The sequence below is a fragment of the Leptonychotes weddellii genome, chromosome 2 (genome assembly GCF_054177405.1).
Source record: "Leptonychotes weddellii isolate Sample4059 chromosome 2, ASM5417740v2, whole genome shotgun sequence".
Classification (NCBI taxonomy): Eukaryota; Metazoa; Chordata; class Mammalia; order Carnivora; family Phocidae; genus Leptonychotes; species Leptonychotes weddellii.
In genome coordinates, this window is record NC_138370.1 from 120,512,105 (window position 1) to 120,536,826 (window position 24,722).

Consider the following 24,722-nt stretch of genomic DNA (forward strand, 5'->3'; position numbering starts at 1 on the left):
AACAGGAAAGTGTATTGAAGAGTACCCAGGGTGCTGAGTGGGTATCACGCTACTTTAGACAGAGTGTTACGGAACCTGGACTGGATCGCCGGACAGAAGAACCAAGCGGCACCCGGAGATCTTGGAGGATAGGAGGTTTATTTAACGCCGGAGGGCTCAGAGGAGAGTGGTCTCCAAAGGTCTGAGCCCCGAGCACAAACAAAGGGGGCAATTTATACACATCTGCTTCTGCATACTTGGCACTTTTGGCACGTGCGTTAAGCGGGGCAGGGAGAAGAACCCGGATTGGTCCACTCAAGAAGCAGAGCAGGGAGAAGAACCCAGAAGAGCCCCATGGCAAGGACTGGGACTCTCTCGCTGGCTCGGTCGGCCATCTTAGGACACAGATTTTCCTTATCAAGAGTGGTCGGGGAAGGGTTAGGGTGGGAGTCGTATGGCAGAAATAGGCTTGGTCCGTTTGAGGGATTGAAAGAAGGCATTTTAGTTGGTGGGCTGGAAGCCTCTATATTATGATGTAAATTCACCTTTTTGAATTAATGTAAGTGGGGAGTTGGGGGAGAAGGGGATACAGAAGGAACTTAGCCCTGTGACTTTGACCCTGTTCAGCTGGTGAGTCCTCTGGGGAATGCCTCAAACAATAGTTGCCCACAAGGCTCTGTTTTGTAGTCAAGAGCATCCTGCAAACCCTAGGCTGCTTCTCTAAACCTGGTGTCATGTCCAAGAAGGGAGAGAGGCAGGCGAGGATGCCAGTGTCCCTTTAGCCACATCTTCCTTTCTTCCCTCCTGACAGCAGTGTCCACACTTTCAGATATGAAGGAAGATGTGGAACTTTACCAGGGGTTCAGCAAATGTCAGGAGAAAGCTGAGTAATGCCTAAGGTTGGCCCAGATGCCTCAGAACTGAATGGAATGAAAAGAGCTGAGAATGGTACCAGAAAGTAAGTCAGCTCAAAATGTTCTTCTTCTTTAAAAAAAAACCCAAAAAACAAAACAAAACAAAACAAAACCCTAACATGAAACAAATCCAAAGCCAGGATGCAGCAGTTCTAAACAATTTGTGCTAGATGCTGCTTAGAAACAGCAAGGGGATGTGTGAGATGACTCTGTCATGTTGAAATATTCACTGCCCTTGTGAGAGAGAAGTTCCTGGAGCCTACCTTTCTTGTGACTCTGGAGTAAAAATGTGAGCAATCCCTGTGTTAGCAAGGTGATATCAGTAACAGCAAAAGAAAAGAAAGGGGTGATATGTTAGTCTAATTATAAAATGCCATACAGACCTGGAAAAGATGAACCAATGTGTTGTGGGGGAGAGGCCATGAGCTTGGTGGTAGGAAGGGGAGTGGTCTGAGATCCAGGTCCAGAAGCTGCCTGTCAGCTGTTTACTGCCGTGTTTTAGAGAGAATGTATCTTTAGTCCTTGCCTGATCTGAAAACTACCAGCTGGCATTCTTAGCTTTATCCTCAGGCTCATAGGATCCAAAAGCCCTTCATGAATTAGTACATCCAGTAATTTTCAAACTATACATATTTTCCCGGGTCCTAAGGCTTTAGCTAAGGTATGTCAGGAGTCCATCCCCTGGAGATGGAGGGGATTAAGAGGGTGAGAAGGAGCTTTCAGCTCCCTACCCCTATTTTTAATTGGTTCTGCTTTTTAAAAAGCCATAAAAATAAGCATTGGCTTTGTAAAGACAGGAGGTGGAAGGAAGTTTTAACTGAGGCAATAAGGTTTGCTCCTTCTTTCGGGTGAGTTTGACTTCTTGGACCTACATGATGGTTCCAAACACAGATAGCAAGCTAGATGGGATTTGAGTAGACCTAGCAGCATCAATAGGCTACTCACAAGACTCCTTTTTCCACTTTTAAAAACCATCACAACCTGTCTTGTTCTCCAATATCCTGACGTAGTTCTTGGGCCTCAGTGACTGAAGCTTGTTCTAGTAATTATTGTTATGTTTCGGCAGACAAAACTCTGACTCCCTGTCTAGGGCTGTCTATGATGAGGTGCTTAAAGCCCATCTTACCCATGCTGAGGCCTGGCCTGTATCTCTTCTCTCCTGGGCAGCCTCCCTGCACCTCTCCAGCCTGCTAGCCTCTCCTTTCCTCCTCCTCTGATGGCAGAAGGAGCCTACGCACAATCTCCCTTCATGCTGGCTGGTAATTCTTTCACTAGTTTTGCTTTGTCAACACTGTGATGTCCTTAAAAGCGCAGACTTGGTCTTAGACTTTTTGTATGTTTCTTAAGTTTGGCAGCGCTGGCTCAATTATAGGCAAGCAATAAATATTTGTTGATTGCTAGGCCTTGCTCATTTCAGAAACATTACAACTTAACTGAAATTGGAAAACAGCTCTTACAACATCTGCTTTCTATATTGTCTCTGTTCTGGAAAGGATTTAGAACAAATTTTATAATGACCATTTTTCTCTTCTCAAGTATGTATATAATCCTATTCCAGATCCAAATGAGAAAAAGCCTGCATTTTACCATCTTTCAGTCTTGCCATTTGGAGTAAATATAACACAGACACAAATACAGTGGCATCACTCAGAGCTCTGTACACTTCACCAACTAATATATTGGCTTCTGTATGAAAATGCCATCCAGAACTCCTGGATTTTCATCTCGATTCTATCTCAAATTTCACATGACCCTAATTCCAAAACATCATATCTAGATCTTAGGTTTCTAATTTTTATAGCAGATAGAATTTCCTCTTCTACTGTGTGTGAGCAGTGGTATAAGTCTGATTTAGATGCCGTCTGTCAGGTGCATTAACCGCCTCAGAGAATAGTATTGTAGGAATACCAGAGATCATTGTTATTGTGTCTCCAAGACATTGTTTTAATGTCTTTAAGCCATTCCCTGGCTTCCAATGTAAGTTAAATGATATAGCATACGTTTTGCTCGGAGCATTGATGAGTCTGGTAAAATTGCCACCTGGCTAACAAGCCCAGTGAGGAATGTACAGCAGCTCCGATGTCATTTATAACAATGCCTATACATTGGATAACAAGGGCAGCATTGGCTCCCACCTCCGCTGGCTGTCTTAACTGCTGGAAATACCGATCTGCTTTCCGAGCTGCTGTTGGCCATGGCCACCTGCTGGCTCGGGCACACCATTCCCCTGGCTCCCCTCCTGGTGTTGTCCTGGCAGTCTCCCCAAACTGCCAAGTTTGAGCCAGAGAGCACAGGGGTGTTTGGAACTTTCCCACTGCTGAGGCTGCATCCTACAAACTGGCTGGCAGCGGGGCATCTTGTCGCTCTCCAGGGTCAGTGTGTTGACTACTATGGTGATCAGCTGGCTAGCAGCAGCGGTGATTAGAAATTGCCCCAGAGAACGTCACATCTTGGCAAGGGAAGGATACTGAGGGAGTGAGCCTTCATAAGAGAAAATAAACAATGCTTTATGAGGTAGCTGCAAGCATTTTCTCTCCAGCCTGAATTCATTTCAGGCATTTAAAACTTTGTTCTCAGAGTTGCCTTTAAGCATTTATATTTTGGTTTGGCAACTCTTCGGGCCATTGGTGTGACTTTTAAGTTCTGACCTAGAACTCGGATGTTCCCATTTAGCACATGAGGAGTCAAAGGGAGGTCACAATGGTTTCAGGTGGCAAATTGTAAGGAAATAATCGGGGTGCTCACTTTGCATTGTGCTCCAAGCATTGACACAACTTATTTATATATCTAATTATCTGCATGACAAACAAGAGGGTTTGGATGCATTGTAAATACACTGAACCACCCTCCCATGACTAGGGTGGAGTCATTTATGAGCTATTGTCCAAACCAGGCTGTAAAAGCCCCAGTCGGAGTCATAGCTGACTCTGCACTGCTAATGCTCATAATAACAAACCTAGTGTTCCAGGGTGTGTGAATCTTGCCATGAGACTCAAGCTTTCTGGAGTGCTTTAAAATGTAGATTTTATTTTTATTCAGATATGGTGAGGCTTATAGTTTAGGAGGTAATTACCATTGAAAAGACAGCTTGGTATATTCACAGATACCCAGAGGAGGGGGCACTCCATGCCAAGGGGGCCACGCAGGGAAGCACCAGGGTCAGTCAGGAAGCAGAGGGAATAAGGGGCAAATGTTGGCAAGAGTCTTTATTGGGTTTTCCATAGGAAGGGACAGACAAGACAGGGTGAGCAGGTTTAGGATTGGCTAGCTTGAATAATTTCAGCAGGTTCTGGGGCATAGGGATTGTCCCTGGTTGTGGTACCTGGCCCTGGGGTGATTAAGGCAGAGGAAGAATGGCCCCCAGTTAAGAGAGCCCATTAGAGAAAGGGGTTGGGGTATAGGCTGTGGAGGCTGTAGATGGGTTAGTCTGATAGGAAAGACATGCTCCCATGTAAGTTGTTTGCTATCTCTAGGAATAGCCAGCCCTGGGTAAGGCAGCAAGACCCCAGATGTGAAAACACCAGGAGAGAGGAATAAAAACACATGCCTACTGTGTACAGTTCACCAGCATGCACAGTATCAGGTGACAGCGAATTTTCTACAATAGGGTTATAGCTGATTTGTTCTTTATATTGTCTTCAGAAATCTCAAACCAAAGAGTCCTTCAAATTTTCTAACTGCTTATGGGACAGCAGGGAAGGAAGGGTATAGTGACCTGTAACATTCAAAACTGCCAGCCACAGTTTTTATCACACAGTGTGTGCAGAGAGGGGGAAAAAGAAGAGACTGAAGAAAGAAACCTCATCAGAAACATAACTGTGTTGAGTGGAAACACTAGAGGTCATGGTGGCTGGGCCATATGATGTGTCGCGTATCTGATGAGAGAAGAGACATATTAGAAAAGCTTCAGGTATTAATTTGGTTTTGTTTTGCTTTATTGGGTGGCAGGGAGCTTTTTAGTCTGACTTGAGATTATTTGGCTTGTATGCAATAGGAAGTCATGACAGATTTGGAGGGATAATGGCCTGGATGTGGACCCTGGCTCTGGCTAGGAGCTCTGTGACATTGGGCTGACCTCACCAGGTCTAAGTTTCTTTATCTAATATGGAGATAATAACTGTACCTTGAGTGAAGGCTCGAAACTGTTAGCTTTGAATAAGTCAGATCCCATTAGAAAGCGGCAGCTTAAGATAATTCCATCAATCTTGTGTCTAGTGTATGATTCTCCCTCTTATTTCGCACCCTTATTAACAAATATTGTATTTTCATTTTCCATTTCTGTTCCCTTCATCTTGATGTTACAACATTTCTAGTTTTTCTACCAAAATTGATTCTGATAAAAGGGTAATTTGAGCATGTGTTAGCATTAAAAAGGAATATAAGAAGACTAAAAAGTACAGACATGCTACAAGGGACAGTTAACATATCAAGAAATTCCTCTAGTCTCAATAAAATCTTGTGTTCCGATTTTCCTTTTACTAACATATAATAGTTGAGACATTAATTTTCTTCTTCTTTCTAGAAGCTGTGTAGGCTCATAGAAGAGAATTAGAAAAATGTTGTATAGGAGAAAGAAGGGAAGCCTTAAATCACTATAATCTTTCCATCCAAACTCACCATTTTCATGCTTTCTAATTTTTTTTTCTAAATCAGTGTTTTAAGAATTTAATTGTTGCTCATGATACGCATATATTTCACTGTTTTATTTGACATTGTATCATAGTTGTTGCATATTTTATTATACCATTTTTAGTATCCAAATAATATTCCCTTTAATACCTTTATCGTTATTACAGGAATTATTGAGATAGCTGAGAAAATGTAGCTATGGAGCAAAGGTCCCATACCGATGGCCCATGTGCTAAAACCACGCAGAGGACACATTTGGGAGGAAGAACCAACTTTAAAAAATAAACAAAAAAAACTTTTAAAAATCCAAAAACGTTTATTTAAAAATATGGTTTTCTGCTTCTCTCGAAAACTTGGACCTGGTGATATTGTGTCTGCATTTTCCTGTGCAAGAATATTTAGAAATAGAATAGGGTCCACTTTGGACTTGGTGTAAGCTTTTCAGTCTGTTGAACCTCCCATCCCCTGTGGCTCCCACTCACTTAATTTGACTGCATTGGAGGCTAAGGAAACTTAGAGGGTATTCAAGCTAGTGCATGGTGGAGCTAGATGCCACTAAGACCACATCAAATTGTAAGTTTAAGCCATGGAATCTAAGGGACAAGAATGGGGGGAGTAGTGAGACTATAACTCGCTGGATACAGCAAAGATGAAGGAGGTAGAAGGATGTTCCTAACATCTGGTTAAGTGGAAGACTCAAAGGTCATTGACTGGCAGGGGAAGATGACAAGTTTGGCTTTTTAATCTATGGATTTTTTTTCTCTCTGAAGTCCTTCTTTCTGGAGGAATTTAAAAGTATGAATTATTACTATTTGTCTGCACTAACTGTGATGCTTCCAGAGGCAAGTATGACTCCTAAGAATGGCCAACAGCATCTTTGATTTCTCTTGCTGATGTTGGCTGAGATCAGAGGAAGAACTGAACTGCAGGGGACAAGCTCTGGCCGTCGGGTTGACCAAGGCAATAAGCCCACTTTACCCCTCAGTGGTGTGATCACACTCTGGGTGTTGAGTCAAATCACTCTGTCCAAAGCAGAAAAGACTTGAGACTCCGTTTCAAAAGGAGTTCTTGGAATAATCAGACCATCAACCTGAAGAACACGATGGCTACTTTCAAAAATGTAAGGATGTTTTTGTATTAAAAAAAAAGAATCCATTTCTTATGGACGATCTTGAAGTATAAAATTAGGAATCATAAGTAAAAACTGTATTTTGGCAGGTTTAAGAATAAATATAGTGAAAACCTATCTAAAAATGAGAGGCCATCAGAACATGGTTCATGTCTCTCTGGAAAGTGTACCTTTCAGCAGAGGTACACAGGCACATGCTGGAAAATGACTTGTCAGGGAACCAGAGAGAAGATGCGGACATTGACTGTTTATCTTACCCAGTCTTACCACTGCATGATTCTATAAGCCAGAGCATCCTACAGGCAGCTCCAGAGACTCTTAAATTGATAGATGGAGGCGGTGACTCTGCAAACACAACTTGCACTTCCTGTGGAGCTCAGAACTTGAGAGTAATCTTATATCTCCTACTCAGATCTGCACTGGTTGCCAGACTGCAGGGGAGTAAAAAACTCCGTGTTATCTTGATAGACGAGCTGGAGAATCCCACACAGCTGTGTTGTGGAAATGTTCTCGATTTCCCTCATGATAACATTGAGTCATAAAAGGAAGAAATGAACATTTATTTGCCAACCCCACCTGTCTGTTGGGCCCACCATATCTATATTAGCATCAAGGGAACTTGCCTATAATGCTGAAATTTTTATCAGTAGGAGAGAGGCAACTGTTCTTTCCCTCAAATGGTGGTTAAAGCCAGTTCCTTTTTCATCAGAAATTAAATGTTGAAAATTGAACTTTGGGTGACTCGCTGGTCAACATTTACATTTAATAAAATGTTTGGAACAACAAAAAATCTCAAAATTTTTAAAATTCAGAATTAGGGTGAAAACTGCTTTTGTTCTGAATCCAGTCTGAATACCAGAAATGGTCTTTTATTTAGAAAAAAAGGAAGAAAAAGAAAAGATAATTGTGTTTTCTGGATAAAAGCAAGATCAAATGAAGGAGGAAAAAGGGAGGTAAGTGAAAATTCAGGAGCAACCATATTTTCTTTAAATGCCAAGTTCTGGGATTTATCCTTTTCTTTTATTAAATTTCTTGGTAAATTCATTATTTCTGAAATCACTGCAATGACATCTCTTCCATTATCAGAGAAGATTAATTTTAGAGTTGAGTGGGAAGTGAGTTTTCAATCTATCCAGATTAACTGATGCACTAATTGAAGTGCCTGTTTTCTTTTTATTTATATTTGCAATTAGCTCATCTGCTTTCTTTATACCCTTAAGATCAGCTATTTTCTATGCAGATTCCTTTTAAAAATTGACCGTACCCTGTGACTTTTAACCCACACTCTCAAGTTGAAGTGTAAGTATGTCCTAGTGGGACAATGTGTGTTGTCCTGTTTTCGAGAATAATGCAAACACCAAACAAAAATCATCAATAACAAAACAAAACAGGTTCTCTGGACCACAACAGCAAATCAGACCTGGCATCTATACCCACCACCTTCACAATTTGATTGATAACTGTGATTTGCTGACTCTCTCAATTACTCTGGTTTCATTACAGTCTGAGAAATGTGCCAAGCACTCATTTGGTTTTTATTATCTTTCTAGCCTCGTGCTTGCATGAAATGCCCCCAAACTGGCATTTCAGGAAAGGATAGGTAAATTACAGCCAAAAGAAAAAATGTATATATGTTTCTTCAATGTGATCTTGCAATCAGGATCATCTTGCATTATCACCCAAAACCATATAGAAACACACCATTATCATTCAGGACACTGCAAACCAGCACACAGCCTGTTCTAAGTCCTCTTAATGTGCAGATCCCATGTATATTTGGATTTTCTCTTATTCTGCTAATAAAATCCCTTTTCTAATCTCGGGCAAAGAGAACCATTTCCAGTCCATTCCAACAATCTTGCTCTGCATCTACCTGGTCACCGATCAGTACACAATACGGTTTTGAAGTGACCTTGAACTAAAGGTGCAACACCAAACCTTATGACCATAACAGTTTTGCAGTGTTTTAGAAGCACAGGCTATTTTAATTATGTACCATTTGAACTCAGAGCAAAAGTTACAAATTATGTTCTTTCCCTCTAGGTAGTAAATATTAGGACATATGGACTGTTTTCCCCAACATCCCTAAGACTGAGGACTCTCAAGCTTTGAACTAGCAGCTTAGGCCATACCTAAGCCTTTTACAGATTTAAATAGAACTTTCAAACTCTGGCCACTAAATGCAACTTCAAGATAGACTTTAAGGTATGTCAGAAAATGAACAGTCTAAATAGTGGCCCCTATAGAAAATAGTATATTGCATTTGATTTTATCACAATGCAGATAAAAATACACCAGGAAAAGGAAAGATGACCCCTCTTGAATTCTATTTCCAACCTGGGTATTAGTATTTTTGTTGATATTCTCCTTCGGCAGTAACTCCTAGCAGTAGTCTCTCTAAATAGCCTGCTCTTTTGACCAATGCCCTACTGGGGCTCTTTATCGGTAACCCTGTGTTAGGGTGAAATTTGAAGTGGGTTCTTCCTCTCTGTAATAATAACATTCCAAACTGAAATCTTGAGGCTTGGCCTCTTTACACTTGGCCCAAATCCGGTCACTTTAATAATAGCTGCCTCTTTCTTACCTCCCCCATTCTTGCTTCCTTACTTCCTTGAGTAATGGGTATGCAGTCTACTTCCTGGACTACATGGCAAGGTTTTTCAATGTTGGGATACCTTCAAATACATCTTTGTTGGTAAAGACCATCTTTGTGGTCTTCCCAGGTCCAAATACAGAGCTTTGATGTAATAACCATGTTTTAATTTTTTGTTACATAAATAAATAAAACTGAATAATCATCTATTAATATAATGTTCTTGGGCCAAGTTTATATAGAACCTATATCATATTTTGCTTGGTTCACTTTTACCTAAAATTGGGGGCATTTCTTAGAATCACAAACTCCTAAGTATATATTTTCTATAATCTGAAATTCTGAAATTAAAATACATTTGTGTAGGATTATATGTATTTTATTTTATTTATTTATTTTTAAAGATTTTATTTATTTATTTGAGAGAGAGAGAATGAGAGCGAGCACATGAGAGGGGGGAGGGTCAGAGGGAGAAGCAGACTCCCCGCCGAGCAGGGAGCCCGATGCGGGACTCGATCCAGGGACTCCAGGATCATGACCTGAGCCGAAGGCAGTCGCTTAACCAACTGAGCCACCCAGGCGCCCAGATTATATGTATTTTAAAAAAATTCTTGGAAAAGTAAAAAAACTCTACATTAAGCTCTACTTTTCCATTGTTTTCTACACATTTTTATTCTTTTAAAAGCCTTCCATAGATAACAGTGCAGAAAGTCTCACATCTGTCCCTACACATTAACAATTCTGAAAGCAGAATTGTCAGTGAATGATATCTCTATTTGGTGACAAGACTAGCCTTTGGGTTCAGTCCAGGTTTCAGATACAGTCTCTCCTGGATATGTTTAATACCTTTAGAAACACCATGCCTGGAAAAAAAAAGTACTCATAAGAAGGAACGCAAAGAATAAAAAGGCAGAGGGTGTGGAGGAAAAGAAGAAATGCTTAATGACATATAGCATGTTTCCATTAAAATTCTATTAAGCACAAGTTTCACAAGGTCCAAATGGTATCATGCCTGTAACACTGCTTTGTTAGGGAACTATCACAGAAGTCATTCATAATCCCTTTGTTTCTAACAAATCATGTGATACATGATGTTGACTCCCATGGACCTTAACATTTTTTATGGGCTTGGGCATAAATAACATATTATCCAGATCATGGGTATTTTCTTTTTTTAATAGTTATAGCACTATCTCCGTCACTGATGTGATGCTGAGGGGAAAAAGGTGAAACTCTCCAGGACAGTTGTCTACTGTGTAAAAACAGGTGTGGAAAGAATGGGTATACAGTAGAAAGTCTTACCATGACTTTATACGTTATAGGATTTTTAGATCAAAAAGATATCTATGTTATTTTTTATTCAGTTGTTAAGTTCCAGGCACTGCTCTGAGCTGAGAAGCTAACATTTCCTGAAAAAGTGCAAAACTTTAATTAAGCTCTTAGAGAACACCAACAGGAGTTCCTGTGCTCATGGAGTTTAGTCTAGTGATCTTTAACATGAAAAGATTCTAAGTGCCTAAATCCATACGATATTGTCCTAGGTCAGAAATTGGCATAGCTATGGCCTAAGGGCCAAATCTGGCCCACCACCTATTTTTGTAAAGTTTTATTGGAACACAGCCATGCCTATTCATTCACATATTATCTGTGGTGACATTTGCACTTCAGCAGCAGAACTGAGTAGTTGTGATAGGGGCCATATGGCTTGCAGAGCCAACAATATTTACTCGGTGGTCCTTTATAGAAAAAAAATGGCCAACTTCTATACTAGGTGAAATGACAGCTTGTAGAAAAGGACTTTATTGGTTTAAAGCTGGATTTACTTCCTACACCTCAACGAATTCTTATGACACCTCACTGTGCTTTATCAGGGAGGAAACTGAGGCCCGGAGAAGTTAATGATCCTGATCAAAGTCACAGAATCACCAAGAAACAGAGTTGGTATTAAATGCTGGTCTTCTGACCAAGAGTCTGGCCACAGAACTCTGTGCTAAACCTGGTCTGGAATACAGCAGAGAGGAAGACAGGATTATTCCTTGTCCTCTGGCTTACAATCAAAAGAGTTCAGTAGCTCAAAGCACTTCCTAGCCTTGAAGACCCCAGGAGCTTCTTTGGCATATAGAAGAGAGTTGGTAAATTGCCCCCATCTTATAAAGTAGGAAAAAGACCATTGTTTCTAAATACATTGTTAGAGAAGCTGATAAGAGAAAAAAAATCTTTCCTATTTTATCCTGCAAGGTTTTCTCTGTGATATAACAGCCCTGGACTCAAAGTGTGTTTTTGAAGGCTGAGAAAAATAGAGATGTATCCTCAGCACCTAGCAGCACATGGTATTCTGTAGGTACACAATAAATTTTGGTGAATAACAAGGATGTTTTACAGAACTTTGGGAAGAATTTGACCTTGTAAAAATACTGTTTGCTCTAAATTTCTGAGCCTGAAATTATTTCTTATTATAGATTCATAAGAGTATTACCCTTGTCTTTCAACTCTTGCTAACAAGAATAACTAACCAAATTTTTAAAACTTCAGACCTTCAGAGTTTTTAAAACACTTTTTTTTTTACTTCTCAGATTTAACTCTAGAATTAAATTCCTTACATTAAAAAAAGAGCTTGAAAAATATTCTTTTAAAATATATTAATTTCAGTCAACAAATCAGTGACATGCCCAACCATAATGGAGTCTGAAGCAAAAGAAAAAAACAATAATCCTGATCCTGTCTTTATGTAGTATTTTAATATATCATTCATCATGATTTGCTTGCACTAATTGTGATTTCTTAAAAATATTGCAAAAAAATGTTATTTGTATTGATTACTGATTTTTTTTGGCAGCCCCTTAAGTTTAGCCCAAAAGGCAAGTGCCTTACTTACCTCACTCTAGTTGCAACTCTGCACACACACAAATAATTTAAAGATATTTTTCTCTCACTGGAAAAATCGTGCAAAATAAAGCTTCCAGAGAAAAATTCATCCTGGCATTTTTTCCTTCACAACTTCATTCCTAGATTTACAATAAAATAAACATTTGTAGAGTATTGTTTTGCATCTGATTGTGCAAATATGATTGTGCATCTGATTGTGTCAGTCATTGGATGACTGACGTGTCACAGTAGGAAAGAGAAACTTGCACGCAGGTGACAACCCCTGGTCAGTGTTTTGAGGGGGCTGGACAAGACCTGGGAAACAAGTTCAAGCTCTTCTCTTTGGGGATTTCTGCTCTTCGCCCTTCCTTCTCCATTTTTAGTTGGCATACAGTCCTGGTAAGTGCGTCTCTCCTGATTTGCCCCTCGGTGCTCTATCTCAAGGTTTCTACACCACGGAATTAGAGTGATGGAAGAAGCAAGCCTTCCTGGTCCAAATCTAATGCCACACCATCCAGTCAGTTTCTCATTAATTAAGCTGATAATTTTATCTCCATCTATCTACCTCCTCTGCCTTTATTCTCAACTAACAAACATGAAATGAGAAAAAAGAATGTTTTTATTGACCTTAATTCCAACATTTTCCCCCCAAATTTTGCTATTTAAGTGTAGTCAAGAAGATTTTTTGGTTTTGTAGACTTATTCTACCTCTAGTAACAAACTTTAAAGTCCTTTCTAGTTTCTATTCTTACTCATAACTTCAATGCCTTTCCAAATAAAGCATTTTAACTTGAAGGAAGCATTTTATTTAAATTAAATTAAAGTGAAGTATGAATGAAATTGATTATTTTAAAAACAAAAATATAATTCAACCATCTAAAATCTTATTTTCATTTTGCATATTAACCTGTCAAAATGTATATGTTTGTTTTGCAGTTTCTCTCTGATTGTGCATAACATATGTTCTGCTTTCCCATTTCACATTGTATCAAATCCATTTTTCTGTGTTTTTATATAATCATAATTATACAGTAATCATTCTGCTATGTGCTTAACTTATCAGATCACATTCTATTTTAAACATTTAGATTTCTTGTTTTAGTAGAATACAAAGGAAGTTCTTCATAAGTATAGAATATGTTTCAATTTACTTTTTTTTCTTCATATAAATTACCAGGAGTAGGGGTACTGGGTTAAAGGAATGACTATGGTATATGATTGTAGTTAATTATTCAAGTTTTTTTAAATATTAAAAATAAAAATTATACCTCTAACAATGATGATATTGTGGTGATAACTTGCATTTGAGCCTTTCCCCCAAAATTTTAAAATAATTTTGTATATTTTGGTCTTACTTTCCTGATAAACACTAAACAAACTCAAATATTATAAACAAGAAAACTGAGGTGTAAGGCAATGTGAGGAATATGGTTGTGTTCGTGTGTTACCAAATAGCTGGATTAAAAAAATAATCACTAGTTATGTTATTTATAGAATATAAACATCTGGATATATAGAAGTAGACAAATGGTTTGCACAAAAGATTTTTTAATATTTTCATCTGGATGTCATTATGCTAAGTAAATATACCTTGTTCCCAACTACAAAATAGACAAGCAGTAAGAGATGCTCCCATAATTTAAAACAACTTAAATTTGGAACAAAATTTACTAACACTGAAATCAGCATAAAAATGACAATTCCTATTTTACTATTTTAGGAGGACTAAGGCTATAAAATAGAACATGAAAAAATATGGAATACTATTTTCTAACAACTACTAAAACTATTCTTGAATTCGTTTGCTTATTTATTGTATTTTATAAAGCCATGATTCCCTTGTTTAAAGTCTATGACTTGAGTTTAACTATTTTTATGGATTGAATGTTTGTATCCCTGTCCCCACCCCATACATACTTTGAAGTTCTAATCCTCAGTGTGATGGTAATAGGAGATAAGGCTTTGGGAAGTGATTGGGTTTAGATGAGGTCAAGAAAATGGAGCTCCAATGATGGAATTTGTGTCTTTATAAGAAGAGGAAGAGACCAGAGCTCTTTTTATTTCCACCATGTGAAGACACAGCAAGAAGGCAGCTGTCTGCAAACCAGGAAAAAGGTTCGAACCGAGAGTCAACCATGAGCCACGCAGGCTATGGGATTTTGTTATAGCAGCCTGAGCTGACTATGACAACCATCAAAACATCATTCTAGCTTTTTCTTTGGCCCAGTTACAGACACATATCATATCAATCAATTTATAATGATTACCTGGAATATGCATTATTTGCTTAAAATAACTGTTCGTTACTTGTAGGTGATTAGGGCTTCTGTTCCTTGTTTTAAATTTATTCTTAAAGGTTTCTGACATAAAAATCCATAGAAACTTTCAGATTTCATGTGGCATCATTTCGGACTTATTTTAAACTCATTTTGAGCTTGTCTGCAAAAAGCAATCTTAGTGTGAAGGCCATTGTTAATTGGAAATATAAAACCTAAATAATTACCTGTATAATAAAATCCTCATTTCATTTTTTAAATAGCATATCATTGTTTAGGAAAACTGAGTTTTAGTCTTTCTGGCCCAAGGTCTATTCAGTCCTTATGCTATAGATTGGAACTCTAAACTTAAGTAGGTAAAATAAGCCAATCCCATTGTCACTCAGGCTGATTGTGATATTTATTAAATTTGACAATAGCATATTTACATTATCACAATATACTTTGCTTTAGAATCATGAAAATAATTTGCAAACTATATGAGAGTAGAATAAATTGGGAATAAAATTGCAGATACAAATAGTGTTCAAAAGAAAAAAAAGTGGAATATAAGATAAAATTTTATATAGCAGAAGATTTATTTAATGAGTACTTGAATTCGAATTGGGTATATCACTTTCAGAGGGTTTTTTTTTCTTCTAAAGAGTTTTCCTATTTACATAAAATATTTTTTGATTTGTAAAAATTCCATTTGATGAATTTTTCATGAATATATTATCTGCCCTCTTTATCAGTCTGTATCTGGTCAGGAAAATATTAATATTACAAACAGAAAAATGTAACCAGGAATTGGATACAAAAGTGTTGGAATGGCTGGAGGAGCAAAAGGGAGGAGGTGACGTAACCCTGATCTTAGAAACTATACAAAAGTGCTATTGCTCCTAGGATAGAGGAAGGAAAATCATCCAGATCCCATGATCACTGTGTAGCTGAGGTTGCTGTAAGTGCTGTCCTTGGAGCCAGTTGAAAGAAACTGGGAGCTGATACCTCAACTAACTTTGCAAAATCCCAAAGCCTGTAGGTATAGCAATGGATTCAGAGCCCAAGAACACTGTCCTATAGTGGCATCTGAAGCACCTCTTGCCTCCACCAACTCTACAACAAGAACCTGAGTGGAAATATGGAGACCATACTGCCATAGAGAAGCCTCTATCTTTGCTGTTATTTCTGCCACTGCCAGAGTTAATGCTTAAAAGAGAAAAAAAGAAAAATACCTTTTTTTTTCCTTTCACTTTATCACTTTCTACTACCTCCCATTGCCAGAACATAAAAGGAAGCCAGCTGGGAAGAGTGGCTGGGAATTATAGCTTCCAGACATCCAGCCCTCATGGCACAGAACAGAGCACAGAATGATGGAGATGGACAAAAAAAACCCAACCAACCAAACAAACAAACAAAAAAGACCAGGTAAATAATGTATACTATATAATATACAACTGGTAAATATTTTTTTCTTTTTCAAATACTTGAAAGATATAAAAATTAAAATAATTATTATACTTGTAATATTTATTAACAATTACTTGATACTTTGAACATTTGCTTTGAACATGATTTAATAGGCAATCTTGACTACATACATACATGCAAATAACATGTGATTAGAAAGTCGAATAAAATTCTTGTTACCTCGGAGAGACAAGAGGACTTCTTCGTCATCTGAAGACACAAGTCCCAATCTGCTTTGGCTGTCTCAGCCCATTCTTATGTCAGATGCAATTACTGCAATTGCAGGCTCTGTTCTGACCACTTGCAGTACTTATCCTACTGACACCCTGAAGTTAGACGATCAGCTCTGGGTACCTCACTCCTAAACAGCTGAGTCACATTTGAAGTTTCCACTACCCATTCAGTTTTGGTCTATAAGAACTCACAGAACTCAGGAAGGTACTATACTTATGATAACAGTTTTATTATAGCAAGAAAAAAAAAAAAGGATACAAATCATAACCAGACAAAAGAAGAGGTGCATAGCATGAGAGGGTTCCAACATAAAGCTTCCAGTGTCATCTCCTTGTGGAACCAGGAGGTATCACTCCCCCAGCACATCAGTGTGTAACAACATGCACAGAATATTGTCAACAGGGAAGCTCCCTCGAGTGTTGGTGTCCAGAGTTTTATTGGGATTCCATTAAGTGAACATGATTGATTGAATCATTGGCTATGCGATTGAACTCAGTCTTCAGCCTCTCTCCCCTCCCTGGAGGTCCGGTTGATACCATGTGACTCAAAGCAGCAACCCTCTAATTACATGCTTGTTCTTTCTGGTTGTGGCCAGCCTCCATCTTGAGTCTATCTCATTACCCCAAACTATTTAGGAGACCACCATAAATAACAAACACACTCTTATCACTCTGGGAATTCCAGAGATTTATAGGCTACCTCTCAGGAACCAGGGGTGAAATGTCAGACAAATTCTTAAATAAACAGAACTAAAACACAGGACTAGTTTTTAAGCCAATCCTTAACAAGATGGCAGACTCTTAGAGCCTACTCCCATGTCAATAAATGGGATCTGAAATTGTTCCTGGTGCTCTAAACCTGGCAAACAGAGCCAAATAAGTCTCCTCTCCCAGGGTTACTGGAAAATGACTCTGTATCTCTGTGACTGGCAGCTCCAATACGGACACACTCCATCTGCACTTAGGAACAAAATTGCCTTTAATCGCTATAGTTAAACTCTGCCCAAAGCTTTCCACTATCTTAACTTTCACCCATCTATTTAGATCCCTTGAACAATGACTAAAGCATGGATTTGGACTGAGAAACTTAATTCCCTCTAGACAATGTGACCTGGGACTGTTGGCTTCTTTCTACTCTCCCTGCCAGTTCACCATTAAGGACCCAACAGAATGTATACACGTTATGACAAGATAAAGAAAGTAGATTTCAGACAGGAAGCTCATCATTAATATAAGCCTGTCAGGTGTTTTTAAGGGAGGGAATTAACAAAAATTATTTTCTCATGGTATTGTATTGAAGAGAATCTTTCAAAACAACTTAGAAAGAAAGTCAGATCTGATGGTTTCCTTTGACTATTATTTCATTCATTCTTAAGAAAATTGTTAAGCTTTGTATAGTGCATAAATGATTGCTTCATTTGTTTTAGTAATCTTTTCAACTATATGATCAGGCTGATTATAAGATTATTAAGCTGGCTTAATGTTACCTACTGTTGGCATGGTATTTTAGGAAATATGGTAAGAATGCTGAATGTGGAACTGAAAAATAGCTTAAGTGTCCATAGTCTTTGGTAGAATAATCACTACTTGGATTATTTCAGTGAAATTTCAACAGAGAAATCTATGGTAGATTGAATTAGTAATGAAAATTGTTTAATTCCCTCTAGTCATAATTACACCTACACTTTGAAACAAAGTGTACTTCCCAAACCCTCAGCCATGTGACTTGCTTTGGTCAAAAAAAATGTTAACAGATGTGACATAGCAGAGGACTGAAATGTGCTGGTACCTGGCCATGCATCCTGCAATTCTGTAGTTACCATGAGAAAAGCTTCCCCTGGATAGCTATTACAATTGTAGCCTGGACCCCAGAATCATCACACATGGAGGAGATCTGAGCCTACCCTTCAGTGGAGACTAAAGTGGACTCAGACCCAACCCATAACTTGCAGCCAAGACCAGCTGAGCCCAGCCTAGTCAGTCAAGACCTAGCCGATCTATTAACATGCAAAAGAGAATAAACGATTGCTACTTCTAAGCCACTGGATTGTGATTTTCTTAGTGGTTTTTTGTGGCAATATTGACTAATGTGGAAATTTGTACCCAACAGTGAGGTGCTGCCATATCAAATATTTGAAATATGTGCATCAGTTTTGGGATTGGATGGTAGAAAACAAGAAGCCTTGAGAAAAGTCTGAGAAAATATTACATGGAGACAACACGTGTTAAAACTGTCACCTAGGAGAACCTCAAAAAGAGAAAAGAAATTCCTATTGAATTTCCAGCATTGGAGGAAAAAAGTTTTGAGGCAAAGGTTGAAAATGTGCTGATTGGTACTAACTGCATTTGATAAGGTACTACAATATTGAGATGAGCTCAGAAAAGAACTTACTGGTAAATAAGAGTAAATAACTGTTGGTTTAAGCCACTGTGTTTGGAGTGGTTTGTTACACAGCATTATTGTAGCAATAGTTGACAGATATAGAACCTAAAATCTACATTTGTTTTAATCCAACAGCACTATGGTCTTCTTTCCCTCTATAAATATCGGCCAGTCTCTATGCTGGGTGTTATGAGGAATACAAAAGAAAAGGGGAAATTTAGCTTACAGAATTATTGATATTTGTGGGTCTTATTTTTAGATGAAGTGATTTGAAATATAATATTTATTGAAAGGGAAGTTAATACTTTAAAAATATCAATAATTTTATAAACACAAACCGCTTTACATTACCTACAGATCTTTCTTGATTTACAATGAGGTTACAGTCAGATAAACTTACCATAAATTGAAAATAACATGTCAAAAATTCATTTAATATATTTAATCTACTGAACATCATAGCATAGCCGAGCCTACTTTAAACGTGCTCGGAACACTTACTTTAGCCTACAGTTGGACAAAATGATGTAACACAAAGCTTATTGTATAATAAAGTGTTGCATATGTATGTCATTTATTGACTACTGTACTGAAAGTGAAATAGAGAATGGCTGTATGAGCACAGAGTGCTTGAAAGTACATCAGTTCTTTAGCCTTACGATTGCGTGGCTGACTGGGAGCTACGGCTGCTGCCGCCCAGCCTCATGAAAGCTGCGTCTTGCTAGCCCAAGAAAAGATCAAAACTCAAAATTCGAAGTACAGTTTCTACTGAATGCATATTGCTTTCACACCATGATAAAATCCAAAACTGTAAGTTGAACAATCATAAATCGGGAACTGTTTATATTTTTAAATAGGCTCTGGCATCCTTACTACAAGACATTTTAAATATTGAAGGGTTGATAAAAACTGAATAATTCAATATTAAATTACGTTATACTTACGGGTTTTGCCTGTCAGTGAAAGAACAATAAATATTCTTGTATTTATTTTAATTGCTGGTTAATGCACCTCTGAACAAATTAAGACATCCCAGAGTTGAACTGAACCAATATGGCCAGTGTGATTAGTTTGGTTTAAATCACTACCGGAGTCTTAATTCTATGAAGAGACCTCATAAATTCTAGCATGGTACAAGCCAACAAGGTTGCAGTGCCAGGGTTAATGTTTATGCCTGTGTCCTGGCTCAGTATATTATCCCCAAATGAAGACCAACCTAAAAGCAGTCCAAACATGAGATGGGCTGCCAGAGTAGATTTCCAGCATTATAGCAACTTGTATATATTTATTCACCTCAGTTGTCTGATTGAGAAAGAGTATCTATATCTATAAAGGGCAAGTACCTGGCACACAATGGTACCGTAAATTGTCATAAAATCAGAGTATGAACATGATTATTATGTGGCCAAGAAGTTCACCATCTGACAGATACAACAACAAAGGCCACACCTTGTATTTACTTAGGGAAATTTTGTGCACAATCTCAAATTAATTTTTTACCCTCCCTCCCTCTGGTAGCCCATCCTTCCAGAAAGAAAAACAAAATTGAAATATGGGCACTAATCAGAACAGGAGAGGAAAATCCTCACTGTTACTGGGAACCCATGTAAGACTTTCAAATTTCAATTGTGTCAAACATTCCAAGTTTAATATAAATGTTTTAAAATACTTTCACACTGCATGCATTTAAACATATACAGAAGGTTCATCCAGTAAAACTAAATGATTTCTTGTCCCTCAGTGAGTTTTCCACTTTGAGTCACGAACCTCGTAAGCTTCATGATCCTCTCAACAGGGAGACCTTACCACATGCCACAGATTATATTTTTTCTTTCTTTCTTTTATAGCTGGAAAAAAAAATTTCTGTTTCCATTTCTTAACTTGCAATTTTATTCCCTATGCCAAACCAGACCTTTGGCTGTCCTTTACCTAAAAATATAAGTTTTCCTAGTATTAAGGACTTATAAATTTTTCCAGAAGAAGAGGTTTGTTATTTTTACTTAGTTCTTGGTTTTGTTTGCTGAAAAATGAGATATATGGAGACACACTATTTTTAAAGGCTCACTTTAATTTGTTGGATGATGACCAACCTAAAATATGTACTGTTAACATGGAATATGGAAACTCAGGAGACATTTCTAGATCAAAGACATCAGGCATTAGTAAGAGTAAATAAACTAAACCAACTCTTGGAGTAGGATTTGCTTCTGTAGGATTCTCTTGTGACAAAAATCCCTTGTTAATACCTTCCAGATCAATCAAAATATTAAAGCCAAGGTTATTTACATCCATCAAATGCAGTGAGACCCACTGACATCAGGGCTATGGAATTCTGGGTTTCACTTGCCCAGGAAGTTCACAAGCAGTAACAATAAGCTATTAGCATATTTCCCACAGACAGGACAGGGGATGACTGAATATTTAACCAGTGCCAAAACATCAGAATGTACCTCTTCTACTTAAGAATGGAATCTGTCAGCTCCTAAATTTTGTGTATTTTCAAGCAGTTAGCACAGTTTACTGTCTGAAAACCATCACGTCACCACTCTTCTTTTTTTTTTTAAGATTTATTTATTTATTTTAGGGAGACAGAGAAAGAGAGAGCTGGGGGAGGGGCAGCGGGAAAGGGAGAGAGAGAAGCCTGGAGCAAACTCAGATGCAGGGCTCCATCCCAGGACCCTGAGATGGTAACCTGAGCCGAAATCAAGAGTCGGCCACTCAACTGACTGAGCCACCAAGGCGCCCCACGTCACTGCTGTTCTTATAGCCAACTGCTTCATAAATGTTAAGTTAAAGGATAATTTTGTACATCTAACCATAATTGGCAAACAGGGATAGTGTGTTCCATGTGTATTTTATCATTGACCCAAGAGGGGAGATCAAAAGGAGGGAGGGAAACCACTGCTCACTTTTTTGGCATACAATAATTGGCTGTTTTGTAAAAAAAGTAGATGAATCCAGAAAGCATGCATTCAGTTATTGGGAGAATCTGATGTCATCCCATCAAGAGAAACTGTTCAAGTTTCTATGGTATTTTACATCTGCAAGCCACAGCATTATTTCCATCAGCTGTTAATGCTGCAACTAAAATTAGGGCCAGGAACTCCATCCACGGCTGAAGTGACTTAAGTGGGTTTGGAAATAACATTTGTTCATACTCTCTTTATAAGGTTATGGTTTGGGTAAGTATGGTATGTTGAAGGAGCTCATTTGTGGGATTTATTTCTACATAAGTAACTGTAGCCAAGTTCAAGGGGTATGATGCCTATTTGAGATTTCTCAATTCTACTTCAGTGGGTTGGAATACCCTGATCCAGTTTGGCTCAGAGATAATATTTCCTCTGGACTGGAGTTGTAAAGAAAGCAATTTAAAATGCATAAACACAGTGCCCGAGCCATGCAGTATATCCACCACCCAGCAGGGCATTCACACTAAGCACTGCCTCACTTCCTAACTACTCAGCTGAAGTCCTCTCTCCCTTCCCAACTATTAATATTCATGTGAATTTGTACCAGTGGGGTCCAGGCAGAATAAAAAGCATCATATTGGAACATCATAGAATAACCTGAAATTTCTAAGACCAAATTTCCCCCAGAACATGCTTTACAAAATGAAGAATCAGAAATTTTTATTTTGTCTTAATTTTTGGTGTAGTAAAAAAATATGTTTATATATATAACTGGATGTCAGGAAACCTGAGTTTTAGCTTTGGCTCAGACAACAAATAATTAGGTAATTTAACCAGTATATATATAAGTGTTCACTATGTGATGATCATAGTAGTAGATGCCAGAATGTAGAGGAAATTCCTAGTTGTTGCTCTTACAAGTCTACAGTCTGGTGGTGGAAGCTAAATGAATATTTCATTTTGGCAGGTAAGAACATTATCAGTCTATAGGCCCTATCAGTAAAGAGGAATAATTAAAGCAGCTATTATTTTAGCTGTGATTTTATGATTTGGTGTAAAAAATATATCTCACAAGTCAAAAGTTTTCACAACAAACCATATATCGAGCACTATGCACTGTACTTTATATGCATGCTGTCTCTTAATTCCCGCAAGGACACCATGAGGCAAGATACTAATGCAGACATGTTATATGCTTGGCCCAAGGTCACACAGCTGGTAAGTGGCAGACCCAGAATTGGGATGCTAGTCTGTCAGCCTCCAAAGGCCATGCTCTTACAACTGATGTAACACTTCAAAATAGGAGTAAACTAAGACTGTCCATCAGAGATATGATTAAGATGGAAATATAACCGACAAGATAAAAAGTCATGATGCGTTTTCAGGATGAAACTGATGTGTTGAAGGGAAGATTGAGAGGAATCATTTCTAGATCACATCTGTTTAGAGATTAAGTACAGATATGTACTATTATATTCCATAATTTATAGTTTTCTTATTAAATAATAATCAAGAGAAGAACGTGAGCTGGAATGTGGTGGTTGGGAATCATAAAACATGTTTTTATCTGCATACATTTATTGCTGGCTGGCTGACGAGGAAACCATGCGACAATCCACAGAGGCCCCAGCGGGGTGTCCTGGAAAGAGAGTGGCCTGGGAGCCCGACTCCTGCCAATGACTCTGCATGGCATTGGGAACTCATTTCCTTGAACTAGTATTCAGTGCTTCTATCTGAAAAGTGAAGACAGTGGATGTGGTCCAGTTTTTAGCTTTTTGTGTCTGTTTCCAAAGGAATTAAGCTCCATGATATAGTCTGACTTTGGAAGTAGAAAGCCCAATATCCACTTAATATATATATATATGTATATAAGACCGGTTTTTGCTTCCTATTAGAAATACTTTTTCTGTCTCTAACCTTCACTGGAACACACACACCCTTTCTCTCTCTCTCTCTCTCTCTCTCTCTCCCCCTCACTGTTTTTCTCTCTTACCTGCCTAATCTCCAGTCATTCTTTCAGGTCTCAACTTAGAAATCCCTCTGTTAGGCAAGCTTTCACTGACTCCCAAAGTCTTGGTTAAGTGTTCTCCTGACTCTATAAAAGAACTCTGTGCTTCCTCTGTCACTGAGATGTTGTGAGGGTTGGATTCAATGATACATGTACAGTGCTTGTATCATGCTCGGCTCATAAAAGTACTCAGTAACTATTAGCTAACATAATCGTCACCATTATCATCATGATTATCAAGCTTATGACACTATGTCTAATTAGTCTCTTTGAATCTCTGTGTCATCTACTAGGTGTTAGGTTTAGCAGGGACCATAATGGTCTGACCTACTGTTGCATCACCAGCAGCTTAGCACAGTGAATGACAAGAGTAGGTAAATATGTCTTAATTAATGTTAAATAACACATAGCAGTTTACATAAGGAGACTCTCATTTGTGTAACAAAGCAAGTTAAGCCTGTGAACACTTATATTCTAAGGGAACAGAATGAAACCTGCAATTGAAATAATTATGTTATGAGGGTTATAATCAAATTATGAACTAAATTTTATGGAGACATAAAAAAAGAAGTAATTGATCTTGTCTGGGAGGTGAAGTACACAACACTTGAGTTGAGTCTTGTAGAACCAGAGTGATTTCAGCAGGAAGCAGAGATGTGAGAGAAGGGTTATATCACACAGGAGAAAAATGGTATAAATAAAAACGCAAGGTGGGAAACTGCCGAATGTGTTTCTATTACTGACTTACTAGATCCCTGGGAGGGCGCACTGGGGGTCAGAGAGAAGGTTATTGGAGAGCAAAGGGCGATGACAATGGGAAGACAGTTTAGACTTTTAAATGTCTTAAATGTCATGCTATTATATCCTGTTATGGAGCTTTCAAAACACTTTTCCTCATCTCTTAGTCACCGCTCAACACCATGTAATCTGTATCTCGACTTTTATGAAAAGCTAGTTAAGCATTCACCACAGCTATTCACTTGGGATTCTATTTTGACTTTCTGTTTAACATTTCCTCTTTTCCAGCCTCCACCTCCATTTCTGAAACACCTGTCAAATTCAAATAATTATGCCCACTCTCTGCTGCTGAGTTCAAGTCATTAAAATATTACCTACCTGATCTCTTATTTGCAATAGATCATTCAGATCACTTCCAGTTACTTCTGAAACATTAAACACTGATCTGATCCATTGTTTCTAATCTATATTTTATTTTAATCTATGAGAACCACTATTTATTTTTAAAATAATGTTTTCTGTGCTTGCTTTGGCAGTACCTAAAGTTGGAACAATACAGAGACTATTAGCCCCTGCACAAGAATAACATGCAAATTCATGAAGCATTAAAATAATAA

The 24,722-nt window shown here is 38.1% G+C and overlaps 1 pseudogene; it reads left to right on the forward strand.

The window, feature by feature from the left end:
• The first annotated feature begins 24,625 nt into the window (after window positions 1-24,625).
• On the forward strand, window positions 24,626-24,722 carry LOC115944229 (U6 spliceosomal RNA; annotated as a pseudogene).